We start from the raw sequence: 17,877 nt of genomic DNA on the forward strand, positions 1-17,877 counted from the left end.
TCTTGATCACGAGCTCAACATAATGGTCACGGGACAACCTGGTGATACTTCTGAGAGGATATTCAAAAAATCACGAACCACCGATATGTTACTAAGCTCGAGAACAATCTTGTCTTTCAAGGCAAGACGATATGATCAAATAAGCGAGGGATTGGCACAATCCTAACTCATTGATCGAAGTGTGCACCAGGAAAGATGTGCTAGGTAGCACGATCAAACTTAGAATGATGATTCAATAGCGAACACGCTGAGAACGATACTATTGCCCGTTAACTATCAAGCAACGGAGTTGCTAGGAGTATTGATTTCGCACATCACAATTCACTTGTCGGCATTCCAGTTACAATAACACGGGAACCAACGAATGAACAATAATGGCAAGAAGTATCACTATGCAAAGAATTTGTAAGAGTTGGTGCAACTCTCACGTCATTCATGATATGAAAGAGGGTGAGACTTCGGGGTAGAACATAACAAAGTTGGGTTGGCATTCTGATCTACGGAATACCACTACTTTGACCCAATCCTAGATATGGATAAGGTACTGGAGTTTGTTTCTCCTAGTCATTCCAGAATAGAATGGCTTGACAAACCACAAGATATGAGGTATCGATGAGCATGAATGCATGACATGCTCTTGATTATCAAATGATAGACGGAGATCAGGATACAACTAAAGAGATGGACAACTCCAAGGAACATATATCTTTCTAAGTTGTGGATGCATATATTAGTATGTCGAGCAAAGCTCAACATTTCTTTCGGATAACCCATGCAGAAAAGTAGAAATGGCAGATTAACAATATAGAATGGAGAACTCATCAAGAGCACTCTGGTTGTGATCTTTTGGTTCAAAAGAACTTCTACCATAAGTAGTCATGGTAGTTGGAAGAAAGAAATACCACAGGCCTCGAGGACTATCACAAGGTTACTAATATCCTAAAGGAACGAGCAAACACTATCTACACGAAGTAAGTAGAGTGAATCTAGGGCTCAAGAACCCAGAAATAGAATGCCTACTAACTAAATGGCATCACGGGATGCTTCCAAGAATGATGGCCAGAATAATTACACTGGGAACACAAAACATATCTAGATTACTAGGTGATCCTCTAAGACACCTAGGGTCATAATAATAGCTCCAACGTATATGTCGAGGCAATGAAGTACCTCAACAAACCATTTAGTGTGCCTAATCTGGCCCAAAGGAACATCGGGAAATGGAAAGAAGGGATTGGCAAAAGCATCAGACTAATTAGAAACCTTGGATGACTCGGACAGCATAACGGCTGTAAATGCTCAAAATTATTTGAGACATCCTGCAAAATAGTGGCATGACCACTCCACATCACAATATCAAGGTTATGAGGCCAACTATGAACATACGGAAGTAGTAGAAACTGAACCGGGAATTGAATCCGTCAATCCTAAGATTCTACGGATTAGTAACACGTGATCCTGATAGAAAGATGAGAAGCCAAGTTCTAAATCCCTGTACAAAAGAAGAGGTTGACTCAGATCAGAAGGGCATAAGGTAATGGAGTAAAAAGAGCCTTACATTCCCTTCCACAATCAATTCCCTTATATAACTAAAGCATTTCTAGACTCAACTTCGACCAGTTTGGCTTGGTAATCCTACAAGTAGTCAGACTCTGATACCAAAGTTGTCGGGACCCCGATCCTAAGCCACATCGATCTAGCATGTAACACGTCATCTCGCTTTGTGGCCTCACGCACGGTATTCCCACGGGTGCCACCTTACCTGGCTCGGACTGTTTGCGCCTTCTGGCTCACATATATGATAGTGTCGCTAGCATCCATATGACAGAGAACCCGGGCCGACATGACTAGTTGTGAACCTAAAGTGGCACTAACTTATAGGGAGAGGCATACATGACCTAGCAACGAATGTGTCGGTCATCAGCGAGTGAATTCAGGCTATAGCAACTGGGCTAGCAGGACTCCGAGTAACACATCATATCGCTTTGTGGCCTCACGCACAGTATTTCCACGGGTGCCACCTTATCTGGCCCGGGACCGCTTGCGCCTTTTGGCTCACGTATATGATAGTGTCGCCAGCATCCATATGACAGAGAACCCGGGCCGACATGACTAGTCGTGAACCCAAAGTGGCACTAACTTATAGGGATAGGCGTACATGACCCAGCAACGAATGTGTCGGTCATCAACGAGTGAATTTGGGCTATAGCAACTGGGCTAGCAGGTCTCCGACAGACACCGCGTGACATTTCCCCAAAGGGACAGACACAGGATCGAAGAAGGTCACATGCGGGCCAGCCTAAGTGTTCCAGAGCAGTAGCAACCGGGCTAACAGGACTCAGGTAAACCGGGCTATAGCAGACTACCATGGCTCAGTGGAAGCACTAGACTACATTTCCCCATAAGAGAGGATAACAAGGATAGACAACTAGGTTGTCGGATCCCACACATACCTAGCATTTCAAATAATACACACAATATGCTCGATATGTGCAAATACAACATGGCATCACAACAAAACTCTACAACTCAAAGTATTTATTCATTAGGCTCCGAGGAGCCAAGCATTACAAACATGGGTCTCGTGACCCCACATACAGAGCATACAAGCAACAAGCACATGTGGAAGCTTAACTTGTCTGAGTAAAGACACGAGAAATGAAAAAGGCTGAGAAGCCTGACTATCTACAAGATCCTGCCGAGGGCACAAGATCATAGCTGAGGTAACAAGATAAATGTCGAAGTCCATGCGGAACTACTAGCGAGACTGAAGTCTCTCTGCAAAGCTTAAATTAAGAAAACGTGAGTACAAATGTACCCAGCAAGACTTACATCAGAACTAGCTACATATGCATCAGTATCAACAAAGGGGTGGTGGAGATTGACTGCAGCAAGACAACTTTGACTCAGTGGCTAACCTGAACTACAACTAAAAGTAACTCTTTTGAGGTGGCGCACACGAGTCCACATATTCACCAATCAATACAACACTATGGATCCGCTCCCGTCTCCCTACGAGAACGCCATCCATAGCACTCACGCTTATCTTGCGCATTTTAGAGTATCCACTTTCACTTGTCTATGAACTGTACAGGCAACCCAGAAGTCCTTTACCATGGACATGGCTATTCTAATAGATGATGTTAACCCTGCAGGGGTGTACTTCTTCACACACGCTCTTGCAACTTACCACAATGTACACATCGTGTATCTCGACAACCTTCAAGCGGAAGCGTGGCGAGGGAGTCGGCCACGACCTGACTAACCACACAAGTGTCTAGTCCAGGCTTATCGCCTATTCGGGTTCCATCCGCAAGGAGCTCTGGCCAGGGTTTTGCTCACGGCCCCAAACGATGAGAGCAGGGTTCCCGAGGCACCAAAAAGGCGTCCCGGTACACCGTGCCTCATGTCTCTACCGCATCATAGCCCACCCCTAGGGTCAGCGCTATGCACGGCCCCCAACACATATCCTACAAACACCAGAAACTAGTTGCAACTCCTGGACAGAGATCAAGGCGATTAATAAGTCGAGAGGGGCATTTAAGCATTCCAATGCATGGTAGTAGCTGATCACGGATCACAAACACACAACTCAGTTCCTGAGGACGGCTGCAATGAGACAAACCACCATGTACTCCTACATGGCCTCTCACCGCTACCTTTACCAAATCATGTCCACACACTTAGCTCTCAATAGTAGGACATGTTCACCACATTCCAATCCATCCCCGATGAATCAGACCTGACTCAACTCTAAGCAGTAGCAGGCATGACAACATGCATGAATGAGTAGGCACATCAGTGCTCAAACAATTCCTACTCATGCTATTGGGTTTCATCTATTTAATGTGGCAATGACAGGTCATGCAGAGGAAAGGGGTTCAACTACCGCAACATGTAACGGTTGAATTGTTGTTATCTCTATGCAGTAAAAGAGAGCAGGAGTGAGAGAGTGGGATTGTATCGGAATGAACAAGGGGGTTTTGCTTGCCTGGCACTTCTGAAGATAGTATAGCTCTTCATCGGTGTCATCGATCTCATCGTCGGAACCACGTCTACTGAGGGGGGACAATTACTGGCAACAGAGAGGAAACACAATCAATGCAATGCAGCAATATGATGCATGATCATGACATGGCAATATGCTGTGATTTGGGCTAATGCACCAGAAAGTCATTTTGATTGAAGCGGAATTCAAAGCTAGATCAAATTCCAACTCCAAATCTATTATCAAATTTGTCATAATCATGTTTCATCCTAAACAGCGAGGTTAACTTGCTCAAACATGCATGAAAATGCCATAAACAGATTCTTTGGATTTTTTTGATAATTTTTCAAATATAAATTATTTCATTTGGAGTTAGAGATTATTTTCTATGATTATTAGAAGTTTAGGTTATTTTCTGAAATTCATAAATCATTTATGATTTATTTTAAATTAAAGAAAATATTTACAACGTCAGCATGACATTGGGACGACGTCAGCAGGTCAACGGAGCTGACCGGGGTCAAACCTGGCGTGTGGGGTCCACACGTCACTAACACAAGGGTTAATCGGGTATAATCCCGCGTTGACTGGGGTTTGACTCGCTGCGGAACTGTTGTTAGTGGCTGTGGGGCGTCTAGCTGGCAGGGATTAGCACTAACGATAGTGCCACGTCAGCTCGCCAAAGTTTGGCCGGCGGCGACCATTTCGGTCGGCGGAAGGCGTCGGGTTTCGAGCGCGGTTTGCGGCTATGGGTTGCTGGCGCACACATGCATCCAGCGATGGCCACGTGAGGGAGCAAGGTGGACTGTAGCGGCGGTGGCGTCGAGCTGGGCGGTGGCCGGAGTTCGGGCTCGGTCGTTGGCGAGGCTACGGTGCATGGAGGGGCTAGGTGAAGTGCCCTACAGGCTCCTGGGAACTCCAGGAGTTCAACGGCGTGCTTAGACGCGACCGAATCAAGCCATGGCCACGATGGAGACATGGCCGGTGGCAGCGAGCTTCGGTTATGGTGGGACGGTGGCTACGTCATGAGTTTGAGCAGGGGACAGGGGGGAATAAGGAGCGGGGCTCACGGGGAGGTGGATGGTGCAGACGGCAGAGTCGGGGAAGCGATGGTTGTCGTGAATGGACGGCGGCGATTCACGACGGCCGAGGGCGAAGACGATGATGGTGGTGATGAAGCAGGACCTCCGGGCGTCACGTAGGTTGGTGGAGAGGGCGAGGAAGATGCGGCGGAGCTTCTGGACCCAGCGGCAGGGCGAGGGGTGGCCGGTGGCCACGGTTACGACGGCTGGCATCGACGAGCTCGCTCGCTCGAGCTCATGTTCTTGCGGGAGAGAGGGGAAAGTGGGTGAGAGTGAGAGGGTTGTGCACGGAGCTTGCGTGGCGTCGTCCGGGAGGTCCAGAGGGAGGCGGCAAGCAGGAGGTGGTCGGGCGCGTGCTTGCGTGCGGTGGCCACGCGCCTCTCATCCTCCTGGTGGGAGGTTGAGGGTGACTGGCACTGCGCTGTGGGCTGGGCCGCACAGTAGCAGGCCGGCCATCTTGACAGGTAAGCGCCAAGTAAGACTCTTAGTTTTTTTAATATTTTTTTCTAATTTTGCAGTTTGTTTTAATTTGGTTTTCAAAACCAAACTATTTTATATACTTCTGGAAATTCATATGTGGTTTGTTAGTATATATTTAGAGCCACTCACAGGTTTCCAGAATTATTGGACTTTTAATTCTTTTATAGAAGAATTAAATCCAAATCAAATATTTATTGAGTTAAATAAAAAAGTTCAAAATAATTCCTCAAAAATATTCCATATTTTTGGTTTGGATCAAAACCCTTTCCAAAATTATCAAACATCATTGAAGAATATTTTGGAAACATTGGGTGCATTCCCTAGGGTTATTTGCTCTTATTTTAATTAATTTTTGTGGCTTTCAAATTTCCTCAGTTCAACTTTCAGAATTTAGACATGATGCAAGTATGTAATGCCACTAATTACAAGCAATATTCTAGGGCTATGACAATAGGGAGGCGGACCTGCCCTATCGGGGTGGTGGCGCCATCGGTCACTGCTAAGAAAAGCTTCGTAGGATTTAGCTGATCGTATGGCACCTGAAGGCCGTCGAATGTCTCGAAGGATAGGACATTGAGCTCTGCGCCGTCGTCGATGAGGGTCTTGGTGAGTTGAACATTGCTGATGAAGGGTGAGCAGAGCATCGGGAGGGCGCCGGCGGTTGCCGCGCACTTGAGCCTCGTCCGTCGAGCTAAAGGTGATGGCGCACTTGGACCACTGGAGTGGGTGCGTGGCCTCGAGCCTCGGAAGGGCCGCATTCACCTCACAAGCAAATTGCCTGAAGACACACTAAGAGGCTGGGGCCTGAGCACCACCAAAGATATAGGCGACGGCACATGCTTCCTGGAAGCCCCCATCCCCCTTGTCCTGATGGTGGTCGTCATTTCTCCTTGGTGGCGGCGATAGCGGAGGGAGGCCAGCATTGCCCTGAGGGCAGTCCTCACGAGTCTGCTCCCTCCAGGGGCCCTCGTGAGGCTCGTCCAGCCAGTGGTCCTTGCGAGGCCGGTCACGCCACTCCTGGCGGGTGCCGCGGTCATCCCAGCGTCCCCCATCTCGTCCTGATCCTCGGTCGTAGCCTCGGTCGTTGTGCTCGGGGCCTCGACGGAAGCACCCATATCAGATGGCCCTGAGCTCCTGACAGTCACTAGTGTTGTCGCTGTGAACATTGTGGAAGGCGCAGAAGGGGCAGTTGGCCCTGGATGATTTGGGGTGGTCGCGGCCGCGCTTCATCTCTATGTTCGCCGCGAGCACGACAACCCCCTTGCGCTTCACGTCCTTGATATTTGCCTTCTTGTCCTCCTGGTCGATAGCTGGGAGCTAGAGGAGGGAGAGGCGCCCTTCCACAGCCCTTGCGCATTTGGTCGCCATGTTGAACATATCCAGGGCCAAGTATAGATCCTCGTTGATGGCGAGCTCCTCCTTCATCTTGACGTCACGGACGCCATCGGAGAACGCGAAGATGTTGGCCTCGTCCGTCACCTTGGGGATCTTGAGGCGTACGTTGTTGAAGCGCTGGATGTACTTTTGCAGGGTTTCCCCTGGTTGCTGCTTGATGCGCCGCAGGTCGCCTACGGCTGGTGGGTGGTCGCGAGTGGCCTGGAAGTTGGCGACAAAGCGCTTGCGCATCTCACCCTAGGAGGAGATCGATCTCGCGGGCAGGTTCAGGAGCCACGAGCGCGCGCCATCCTTGAGGGCCATGGGAAACTAGTTTGTCATGACCTTCTCGTCTCCGTTGGCTGCCTCGATGCTCACCTCGTAGAGCTGCAAGAACTCCGCAGGGTCGACGGTGCCATCGTAGCACGGAGGCAGGTATGGCTTGAACTTGCCTCGCCCGACGACCGTGCGCAACTCAGGAGTAAAGGCTCAACAGCCTGCTGTGGTCACCGAAGCCCGTCACGGTGGTGGAGCCTGATCTTGATATCCATGCACCGCCACAGCAGGTGGCACGCGGTCTTGTTGTAACGGTGCTGGGAGCGCATGAGCATTTTCTTGCGGCCTCCCGACTTCTTGGCAGCTTCCTTCTTCGTGCGCGGGCGCCCGGCATGGTGGTTCACGTCGCGGGACCATGCATCTTGGGGCGAGGATGCCGTCTTGATGTAGAGGCGGCGGAGGCGCTCAGTGAGCCGCACGTCTTGGTGCGAGGGCGCTGTATTGATGCGGAGGCGGCAGAGGTGCTCCATGAGCTACATCGCCCGCGACTGGAGGTGGGCGAGGCGGCGTGAGGGATGGTGCAGGAGAGCCTCCGACAACACTGACGAGCTCTGCGATGCGGTTGAGCCAGTCATCGTAGAGGTCGTCAACTAGGCGGTAACGCAGGAGCTCGCGTGCCATTAGCAGCACGGCCTGCACGTCCGTGGGCGTGCGACGAGCGTGGGACGACAAGCTGACCAGAGTCAACGAAGGGGTGGCGGTGCGTCCGTCCCGCCACACTGAGGGGTGCAACGATGAGGCCTGCTGCTCGTTTGCTGCTGGGTGATACGTCTCCAACATATCTATAATTTTTGGTTGTTCCATGCTATTAAATTATCAACCTTGGATGTTTTATATGCATTTATATGCTATTTTATATGATTTTTGGGACTAACCTATTAACCTAGAGCCCAGTGCCAGTTTCTATTTTTCAATGTTTTTGAGTATCGCAGAAAAGGAAAATCAAACGGAGTCCAATTGATCTGAAACTTCACGGAACTTATTTTTGGACCAGAAGAAGGCCATGGAGTAGAAAAGTTGGGCCAGAAGAGTCCTGGGCTGCCCACGAGGGTGGGGGCCCACCGCTTGGGCGCGCCTCCCTACCTTGTGGACAGCCCGGACACCCTCCTGCCTTGTTCCTGACTCGAACACCTCTTGTGTAATCCAAAACTTCTAGAAAGAAACCTAGATCGGGAGTTTCGCCGCCACAAGCCTCCGTAGCCACCGAAAATCAATCTAGACCCGTTTTGGCACCCTGCCGGAGGGGGAGAATCCCGCTCTGGTGGCCATCTTCATCATCCCGGCGCTCTCCTTGACAAGGAGGGAGTAGTTGAACCTCGGGGCTGAGGGTATGTACCAGTAGCTTTGTGTTTGATATCTCTCTCTCGTGTTCTTGAGTCGGCATGACCTTGATGTATTGCGAGCTTTGCTATTATATTTGCTTCTTATGATGTTTCTCCTCCTCTACTCTCTTGTAATGGATTGCGTTTTCCCTTTGAAGTTGTCTTATCGGACTGAGTCTTTAAGGATTGGAGAACACTTGATGTCTGTCTTGAACGTGCTTACCTATGGTGACAATGGGATATCACGTGACCCACTTGATGTATGTTTTGGTGATCAACTTGCGAGTTCCATGACCTCGTGAACTTATGCATAGGGGTTGGCGCATGTATTCGTCTTGACTCTCCGGTAAAAACTTTGGGGCACTCTTTGAAGTTCTTTGTGTTGGTTGAATAGATGAATATGAGATTGTGTGATGCATATCGTATAATCATACCCGCGGATACTTTAGGTGACATTGGAGTATCTAGGTGATATTAGGGTTTTGGTTGATTTGTGTCTTAAGGTGTTATTCTAGTATGAACCCTAGGATAGATTGAACGGAAAGAATAGCTTCATGTTATTTTACTACGGACTCTTGAATAGATCGATCAGAAATGATAACTTTGAGGTGGTTTCGTACCCTACAATAATCTCTTCGTTTGTTCTTCGCTATTAGTGACTTTGGAGTGACTCTTTGTTGCATGTTGAGGGATAGTTATATGATCCAATTATGTTATTATTGTTGACAAAACTTGCACTAGTGAAAGTATAAACCCTAGGCCTTGTTTCCTAGCATTGCAATACCGTTTGTGCTCACTTTTATCATTAGTTACCTTGATGTTTTTATATTTTCAGATTACAAAAACCTATATCTACCATCCATATTGCACTTGTATCACCATCTCTTTGCCAAACTAGTGCACCTATACAATTTAACATTGTATTGGGCGTGTTGGGGACACAAGAGACTCTTTGCTATTTGGTTGTAGGGTTGTTTGAGAGAGACCATCTTCATCCTACGCCTCCCACGGATTGATAAACTTAGGTCATCCACTTGAGGGAAATTTGCAACTGTCCTACAAACCTCTGCACTTGGAGGCCCAACAACGTTTACAAGAAGAAGGTTGTGAAGAAATTTGCTTATGTGGAGAGTAATAAAAATTCTATGCTTATAGATCATGAAAAGAATGCTTTATGTGATGGTTATATTGTTGAATTCATCCATGATGTTACTGAAAATTATTATGAGGGAGGAATATATGCTTGTAGGAATTGCAATAATATCAAGTTTCCTCTCTATGTGCTTAAAGTTTTGAAGTTTGGCTTGCTTTACCTTCCTATGAAAGTTGATTCTTGTTCCCACGAGTTGTTTGCTCACAAAATCCCTATGCTTAGGAAGTGGGTTAGACTTAAATGTGCTAGTCATATTCTTCATGGTGCTCTCTTTATGTTTCGTTCTGATCTTTTATGTGACCATCATTGAAATCATCATGCCTAGCTAGGGGCGTTAAACGTTAGCGCTTGTTGGGAGGCAACCCAATCTTTATTTTTGTTCTTTGATTTTTGCTCCTGTTTAGTAATAAATTATTCATCTAGCCTCTGTTTAGATGTGGTTTTATGTTTTAATTACTGTTTGTGCCAAGTAGAACCTTTGGGAAGACTTGGGTGAAGTCTTTGCGATCTTGATGTAAAAAACAGAAACTTTAGCGCTCACGAGATTTGCTGCCATTTTTTACTTGAGAGTGCGATTAGGCTGATTCTTTTTGAAGATGATTAATAGACAAATTCCTCACGTCCACCAGTTTATTTCAGAATTTTATGAGTTACAGAAGTATACGTTTGATACAGATTACTACAGACTGCTCTGTTTTTGATAGATTCTGTTTTCTATGTGTTTTTGCTTACTTTGATGAATCTATGAGTAGTATCAGAGGGTATGAACCATAGAAAAGTTGTAATACAGTATATATTACACCAATATTAATTTATAATGAGTTCACAACATTACCTAAGTTGTGATTTATTTTCTTATACTAACAGAGCTTACGAGTTTTCTGTTGAGTTTTGTGTTGTGAAGTTTTCAAGTTTTGGGTAAAGATTCGATGGACTATGGAATAAGGAGTGGAAGAGCCTAAGCTTGGGGATGCCCAAGGCACCCCAAGGTAATATTCAAGGACAACCAAGAGCCTAATATTGGGGATGCCCAAGGCACCCGAAGGTAATATTCAAGGACAACCAAGAGCCTAAGCTTGGGGATGCCCCGGAAGGCATCCCCTCTTTCATCTTCGTCTATCAGTAACTTTACTTGCGGCTATAGTTTTATTCACCACATGATATGTGTTTTGCTTGGAGCATAATTTTATTTTCTTTTGTGTTGATTGATGTTTGAATAAAATACCAAGATCTGAAATTATTAAATGTTAGAGAGTCTTCACATAGTTGCATAATTATTCGACTACTCATTGATCTTCACTTATATATTTCAGAGTAGTTTGTCAGTTGCTCTAGTGCTTCACTTATATCCTTTTAGGGCATGGATGTTGTTTTATTTTTAAGAAATAGATGAATTCTCATGCCTCACTTATATTATTTTGAGATTCTTTAGAACAGCATGGTAGTTTGCTTTGGTTATGAATTTAGTCCTAATATGATGGGCCTCCTAGATGGGTATAATAAAAACTTTCATATAGAGTGCATTGAATACTATGAGAAGTTTGATACTTGATGATTCTTTTCAGATATGAAGATGTTAATATTAGAGTCGTGCTAGTTGAGTAGTTGTGAATTTTAGAAATACTTGTGTTGAAGTTTGCAAGTCCCGTAGCATCCACGTATGGTAACCGTTGTGTAACAAATTGGAAACATGAGGTGTTCTTAGATTGTCTTCTTTATGAGTGGCGGTCGGGGACGAGCGATGGTCTTTTCCTACCAATCTATCCCCCTAGGATCATGCACGTAGTGCTTGGTTTTTGATTACTTGTAGATTTTTGCAATAAGTATGTGAGTTCTTTATGACTAATGTTGAGTCCATGGATTATATGCACTCTCACCCTTCCATCATTGCTAGCCTCATCGGTACCGTGCAGTGCCCTTTATCACCTTGAGAGTTGGTCCAATCTTCACCGGTGCATCCAAACCCCATGATAAGATACGCTCTATCACACATAAACCTCCTTATGTCTTCCTCAAAACAGCCTCATACCTACCTATCATTGCATTTCCATAGCCATTCCGAGATATATTGCCATGCAACATTCCAACGTTTCATTTATGACATGCTTCATCATTATCATATGGCTTTGCATGGTCATGTAGTTGACATTGTATTTGTGGCAAAGCCACCATGTATAATTTATCATATATGTCACTCTTGATTGATTGTCCTTCTCGGTACACCGCCGGAGGCATTCATATAGAGTCATATTTTGTTCTAGTATCGAGTTATAATCATTGAGTTGTAAATAAATAGAAGTGTGATGATCATTATTAATAGAGCATTGTCCCCCAAAAAAGAGAAAAGCCAAATAAAAAAAGGAAAGGCCCAAAAAAGAAGGAAAAAAAGGGCAATGCTACTATCCTTTTTCCACACTTGTGCTTCAAAGTAGCACCATGATCTTCATGATAGAGAGTCTCTTGTTTTGTCACTTTCATATACTAGTGGGAATTTTTCCTTATAGAACTTGGCTTTTATATTCCAACAATGGGCTTCCTCAAATGCCCTGGGTCTTCGTGAGCAAGCAAGTTGGATGCACACCCACTTAGTTTCTTTTGTTGAGCTTTCATACATTTATAGCTCTAGTGCATCCGTTGCATGGCAATCCCTACTCCTCGCATTGACATCAATTGATGCGAATCTCCATAGCCCGTTGATTAGCCGCGTCAATGTGAGACTTTCTCCTTTTTTGTCTTATCCACACAACCCCCATCATTATATTCTATTCCACCCATAGTAATATGTCCATGGCTCACGCTCATGTATTGCGTGAAAGTTGAAAAAGTTTGATATTACTAAAGTATGAAACAATTGCTTGGCTTGTCATTGGGTTGTGCATGATGAGAGCATTTTTGTGTGATGAATATGAAGCATGGCCAAACTATATGATTTTTTAGGGATAAGATTTCATTGGCTTTGTTATTTTGATAAGACATATTTGCTTGGTTAGTATGCATGAAGTATTATTATTTTTATGTCAATATTAAACTTTTCTCTTGAATCTTTCGGAATTGAACATTCATGCCACAATAAATAAAATTACATTGAGAAATATGCTAGGTAGCATTCCACATCAAAAATTCTGTTTTTATCATTTACCTACTCGAGGACGAGCAGGAATTAAGCTTGGGGATGCTTGATACGTCTCCAACGTATCTATAATTTTTTATTGTTCCATGCTATTATATTATCAACCTTGGATGTTTTATATGCATTGATATGCTATTTTATATGATTTTTGGGACTAACCAATCAACCTAGAGCCTAGTGCCAGTTTCTGTTTTTCGTTGTTTTTGAGTATCGCAGAAAAGGAAAATCAAACGGAGTCCAATTGACCTGAAGCTTCACGGAACTTATTTTTCGACTAGAAGAAGGCCATGGAGTAAAAGAGTTGGGCCAGAAGAGTCCCAGGCTGCCCACGAGGGTGGGGGGCGCGCCCACCCCCCTGGGCGCGCCTCCCTACCTCGTGGACAGCCCGGAGACCCCCCTGCCTTGTTCCCAACTTCAACACCTCTTATATAATCCAAAACTTCTAGAAAGAAACCTAGATCGGGAGTTCCGCCGCCAGAAGCCTCCGTAGCCACCGAAACTCAATCTGGACCTGTTTTGGCACCCTGCCGGAGGGGGTGAATCCCTCTCTGGTGGCCATCTTCATCATCCCGGAGCTCTCCATGACGAGGAGGGAGTAGTTTACCCTCGGGGCTGTGGGTATGTACCAGTAGCTATGTGTTTGATCTCTCTCTCTCTCTCGTATTCTTGTGTCGGCACGATCTTGATGTATCGCGAGCTTTGCTATTATATTTGGATCTTATGATGTTTATCCCCCTCTACTCTCTTGTAATGGATTGAGTTTTCCCTTTGAAGTTGTCTTATCGGATTGAGTCTTTAAGGATTTGAGAACACTTGATGTATGTCTTGCACATGCTTATCTATGGTGACAATTGGATATCACGTGATCCACTTGATGTATGTTTTGGTGACTAACTTGCGAGTTCTGTGACCTCGTGAACTTATGCATAGGGGTTGGCACACGTTTTCGTAGAAACTTTGGAGCACTGTTAAGTTTTTTGTGTTGGTTGAATAGATGAATCTGAGATTGTGTGATGCATATCGTATAATCGTACCCGCGGATACTTGAGGTGAAATTGGAGTATCTAGATGACATTAGGGTTTTTGTTGATTTGTGTCTTAAGGTGTTATTCTAGTGCGAACTCTATGATAGATTGAACAGAAAGAATAGCTTCATGTTATTTTACTACGGACTCTTGAATAGATCGATTAGAAAGGATAACTTTGAGGTGGTTTCATACCCTACAATAATCTCTTTGTTTGTTCTCCGCTATTAGTGACTTTGAAGTGACTCTTTGTTGCATGTTGAGGGATAGTTATATGGTCCAATTATGTTATTATTGTTGAGAGAACTTGCACTAGTGGAAGTATAAACCCTAGGCCTTGTTTCCTAGCATTGCAATACCATTTGTGCTCACTTTTATCATTATTTACCTTGTTGTTTTTATATTTTCAGATTACAAAAACCTATATCTACCATCCATATTGCACTTGTATCACCATCTCTTCGCTGAACTAGTGCAGCTATACAATTTACCATTGTATTGGGTGTGTTGGGGACCCAAGAGACTCTTTGCTATTTCATTGCAGGGTTGTTTGAGAGAGACCATCTTCATCCTACGCCTCCTATGGATTGATAAACCTTAGGTCATATACTTGAGGGAAATTTGCTATTGTCCTACAAACCTCTGCACTTGGAGGCCAACCACGTCTACAAGAAGAAGCTTGTTTAGTAGACATCACCGGGCCGGTGGCGGCGTTGGCAGCGGTGATGGAGAACGGCGGGGAGGTCCGCCAACGGGAGCCGTTTGAGCGACACAGGCGGCGAGGGTAGCCCGGCGCTCAGCACGGGCTCGGCGAGCATCAGACATGGATGCGGTGGAGCAGTGGAGCGCTAATAAACGGAAGAACAGCTTCAGTGCACCCTTACCTGGCGCACCAAATGTAGGATTGTGGGTTCCGGCAAACCCTTAAGGTTTGAACACTGGGGTGTGCATGAAGATCTCTCTCTTTCTCGCCCACTCTCGCAGTGATCTCTAGGCCTAGCTCGCGAACCCAAGGAACAAGTGACACGAGAGTTTATACTAGTTTGGGCCACCGTTGTGGTGTAAAACCCTACTGTAGTGTGGTGTGGTGGATTGCCTCGTGGGCTGAGGATGTACTTGTACAGTGGACGAACAACCTCCCGAGGAGAGGTGTTCTTGAGCTTGATGAGCTGGTGAGGTGGCCTTGGTGGAGTAGATCCGATCCGAGATGAGCCGATCCTTGACTACGATGGTGGTTAGCCCTATTTATAGAGGCCCTGGTCCTCTTCCTAAATCTTTAGATGGGAAGGGATCCCACAACGGCCAATTTCAAAGGGAGACAACTAGTACAAGTTATCCTGAAAATAGGTGGTCTTCGCCTGCCAAAGGCTCTGGTGGTGACGCCGCCGTGGGCTCCGTGGTGACCTCCATCCTGCCGTCCTGCTAGTCTTGGTCTTGTTGCACCGATATAGAAATCTTTGCTTGACGCCTCGGGACTCCTCGCCTGCGCCTGCTTCCTTAGCACCAAAGAGGAAACTGGCACCCTGTGCCCGCCGGCACCCGCCTGACCGTGGTCGTCATGGCTCACGTCAGGTGGAACTCGTGAGGTGCACCTTGCATAGATATCTCTGCTCCTCAGGAGCATTCCTAGAGAGGCCGCCCAGGAGGAGGTCTTGGTGTCATCCGCCTCGCGAGGGTCTTGAGTGGCTGCTGGTGAAGATGGGCCGTCCCAGGCTGTTGGCGGAGCCACGCCCTGGCCCGCAGGCAGGCAAGTCTGGGTAGCCCCGTTCCTAGGACGCCGGCAGTATGGAAGGATTGTTTTACTACATCATTTTGCAATTGTTCTTTAGCTTCTAATATTAACTTGGTGCTTTTAGGTACATATGTCATTGCAAAAGATTCACACTTCGACCCTTTCTACATATGGGGCAATGAGATATTCATGAACCAGCATCAAGTGAGGAAACTGATAAAGATTGTTATTAAAATGGGTCAAAAGATAGCAATTGAACTATTTGTTTACACTTTATGCAAGACAACTGTGAACTGCAGGATGGTAAGTAAGAACCCTGTGGACTACATTTTACTGCACGTAATGAGTTGTGTTAGATCACAATGTTTGAATCTTTTTTCCTTTCATTCAATCCCGAGGCACTTTACTCAAGATTACCTCTCAAACAACTTGATTGGCAGCCGGCCATCACAAGGGGTTGGACTAGAGTCGTGCGTGCCTTATGCATCCAGGAGAGCACAATAGGGCCATTCCACTTCACCTTGTTCAGCAACCAGAATGTCTATCGCCTCTTTCTTAACCATCTGTAATAGTACAAGTATAGAACCCTGGTTCATCATTCTTTATTTGGTGCTTATATAATTCTTAAACATATGTACCTGTGAATCGAATAATGCATTGGTTGTTTGAACCTCATGGATATGAATAAAGCTATAGCCTACTTTCAAGATTAAATTAGGTACAATTTCAAATAGCAACAATTAAATTAGGGCGAAATTACAGTGTGCAGGTCATTACGGCGCACATGGTTAATAAAGCACGGCGTGTGCGATATACATCATAATCCGACATGGTTCACAGAGAGGAAACATGTGTAACAATGCACACAGTTGCTATTTGCAAAGCATGTGTGATGTCAGACACTATCACATATTGTGTGGGAAAACTAAATGTGTGTATCATGGACTATTGATAATCACGAACAGTTTGTGATGTGCCAGGTATCATAAATGTAGAGCCAGTTTGGTACATGCCTAGAAAACTCCTGTGTCTGGAATCGACCTGGTTTTAGGTAAAACCACAAAACACCGACTGTGATTGCAATGCGAGCACAAACGAGTAACAAGGATGAAGCTTTTGGGATATTCGAGATGACGAGCCGGCCGGATTCAGCGATAGGGTGGCGGTGCGTCCGCACGGAGGGGTGCAGCGACGAGGCTTGCTGCTCGTTCCCCACTAGGCCGGTGACGGTGTTAGTGGATCGTGATGGAGGACGACGGGGAGGCCCGCCAACGGGCACCGTCTGGGCGACATGGGCAGCGAGAGCGGATTGGCGCTCCGCACGGGCTCGACGAGCATCCGCCATGGAGATGATGGAGCAGCGGCGGGTCGATCAACGGAAGAGAGGCTTTGACGCACCCCTACCTGGCATGCCAAATATCAGATTCGGGGCTCCACAGTACATTAGGTGGTTCGAACACTGGGTGCGTACGATGAACACTCTCTCCCTAGGTCGCTCGCTAACTATCCCGTGACCTAGCTCGACAAACCCAAAGAATGAGAGGCACAGAGATTTATCCTGGTTCAGGCCGCCTTGCGGTGTAATACCCTACTCCAGCATTGTGGTGGATTGCCTCGAGGGGCTGATGATGAACTAGGACAATGGATGAACAGCCTCAGGAGTCGAGGTGTTCTTGAGCTAGATGAGCTGGTAAGCTGGCAGGGTGGGATGGATCTGAACCTAGATGCCCCCGCTATGGTGGTGGCTAAGTCCTATTTATAGTGGCCTCGGTCCTCTTCCCAAATGTTAGGCGGGAAGGGATCCCACAGCGGTCAAATTCGAAGGGGGACAACTAGTAACAAGTTATCCTGACAAAAGTAGTCTTTGCCTGCAAAGGCTCTGGCAGTGACGCTGCCATGGGCTCCGCATTGATGACCGTCCTGGCAGTCTTGGTCTCGTTGCACCAATATGGCAAGCTTTGCCTGATGCCTCGGGACTCCGCACCTGCGCTTGCCTCCTTAGCACCAAAGAGGAAACTGGAACACTGAGCTCGCTGGCGCCCGCCTGGCCTAGATCGTCATGGATCACGTCATGTGAACCTCGCGAGGCGCGCCTTGCCTTGATATCTCCTCTCCTTGGGAGCCAGCCTAGTGAGGCCGCCCCTAGGGATGTCTTAGTGTCGTCCGCCTCGTGAGGCTCGGTCCCTCGCGCGGGTTTTGTGTTGTTGCTGCCGAACTGGGCCGTACCAGGCCACAGGCAGACAAGTCTGGGTACC

The sequence above is a fragment of the Triticum dicoccoides genome, chromosome 5A (genome assembly GCF_002162155.2).
Source record: "Triticum dicoccoides isolate Atlit2015 ecotype Zavitan chromosome 5A, WEW_v2.0, whole genome shotgun sequence".
NCBI lineage: Eukaryota > Viridiplantae > Streptophyta > Magnoliopsida > Poales > Poaceae > Triticum > Triticum dicoccoides.